Source organism: Haemaphysalis longicornis, unplaced genomic scaffold, assembly GCF_048455015.1.
Source record: "Haemaphysalis longicornis isolate Haplotype H1 unplaced genomic scaffold, Haemaphysalis longicornis Haplotype H1 scaffold_7, whole genome shotgun sequence".
Classification (NCBI taxonomy): domain Eukaryota; kingdom Metazoa; phylum Arthropoda; class Arachnida; order Ixodida; family Ixodidae; genus Haemaphysalis; species Haemaphysalis longicornis.
The window spans coordinates 137049312-137051190 of record NW_027526422.1 but is presented as its reverse complement, the minus strand read 5'-3'; the positions used below and the strand labels follow the sequence as shown (position 1 = coordinate 137051190).

Sequence of the window (1879 nt, the reverse complement as noted above, 5' to 3'; positions counted from 1 at the left end):
ACTAATTCACTCTGCCAATACAGCCCTCTTGGGGTTAGCAGCAAGCTCACCCTTTTCGCCAAATCCTTTGCATGGAATCAGGTAGGAATCCGCTTCCACAAACAGCTCTTGCGCCATTGCACTGCTAGTGACCTCTAAGTTATTCACAGGTGTGGCTTGAAAGAAAACTTTCACTTCAACGCTCCACTCGATTGGAGTGAAGGTATGGGACTCGTGAAAGGGGTTCCACCCCGTCTGACGCCTGGGAGCGTCACCTGAAATGGGCTCAATGAAAGTTTTCCTCTCTCTCGATTGACACAAAGAAAACTAGTTTTTCTAATGCAAGGTTCATGGTGATCCATGGTACAAACTGTAAATGCTGCAACAATTATCAGCCCCATGCAATATCGTGCTTCGCAAAATAGGCGCCTTGCGGTTCACATTTCGCGATATCAGGCACGATTGAAGAGTTATTGGGAGCGCTTTCGACTCCATGGGCATCGGTAGCGTCACCGTGGCAGGTATACCGCCCGTGGGCGTCCTGTACGCGCTTTTCTGGGGTGGTGTCTCTGATAAATACCCGCAAACGTTGCGATAAACAGTAGGGATCACATCACTCGCAATTTTAGGCCGGTAATGAGAATATTTTTTTTTACGTAAAGCAGTGCGTCGGCGACGCTTTCCGTTTTATGCAAGAGCTCAGTGAGCTCTGGAATGAGCTCTGGATTATCGCTTTCAGCACTGACAGAAAATTAGTTTTCAAAAAGTGACAAACTCAGCCTACAAGCCACAAAGAAACACGTGTGCGAACTAAAAAATTGGCCGCGTATCTGCTCCTTTCGTTGCAAATGTCGTCAAAAGACGATAGTCTTTGTAGAGATTTGCAAAAGAAATGCCCCCCTTTGCTTTCCCGCTCACCTCTCATGCTGCTCCTGTACCATCGCATGAATTCCAACGTAAACACACTAAAGGTTTGCTCAAGGCGATTTGAATTTACCGCGTTCCACTACTACATGCCGGGTTCCTCGATGCCAGCGCTGCAGTGCGGCGGAGACGCGCGTGAATGGAGGCGGCCAACTACAACGTTTATAGAACCGCGTGGCCGTGCTCCACGTGCGTTCCAAGCAGAACGTGGAACCTAGCTAGTGGAACCTTTCGTCGCTGTTGCCGTGTGATTTTTCATACGCCGCCAGGAGGCGGCAGTTTTCTGCAGTAGATGTAGAATATCATTTGTTATCGAAAAAGCAAGCGTCCATAATTTTTTTATTAAGGAACACTGTAAATATCCCTTGTGTACTAATTTCCTGTCTTATATTTGCGTAATGTCTTGTTCTTGTTCAACAAAGTTGACAAGTATGAACATACAAACCTGGCTTAGACGTTTACATTTGGCTGTGAGTATAAAAGACTATTGCGCTATAGCAATTTTACTTTGGCCGGGTGGCTCAATGGAGTTACAGACCGACTGACGGACAGACAAACAGACAGACATACAGACAGACCAAAATTTCTGGGCTTAAGTAGCCCAAGAAAGACTATCGTCTTTAATAAACAAATGACGGAACGTAAAGGGCATTTCAAACGAAGTGAACGCGCCTGGTCATACGCCAACCCCATTCATTGCCCGCGCTTCGCTTTCAACAGGCGCCGAAGAGCTGACCGGAGCGCCACCCCGGCCACCGCCGCCATGTCATGAAACGAAGAATCGCTTTCCCGTCAGCGGCGCAAGCGCGCTGACGCCACCTCTTCCTTCTAGCCACCATAATCTAGCCTATACATCTACCCGTGTTGAATGAAGCCGATGACCATGCGGTTGCCCTATGCGGCCTTTCTTTTTTTTCAGCTGTACACATTCTTCCTCCATGGCTGTACAGTAACGCTGCTTTTGTCAGTGTTTTCT

At 47.7% G+C, this 1879-nt stretch overlaps 1 protein-coding gene across 1 annotated transcript in view; it reads right to left on the bottom strand.

The window, feature by feature from the left end:
• Positions 1-1879, bottom strand: part of LOC144146569 (Na(+)/citrate cotransporter-like) — a 51127-nt gene that overhangs the window by 28852 nt on the left and 20396 nt on the right. The window lies entirely within an intron of this gene.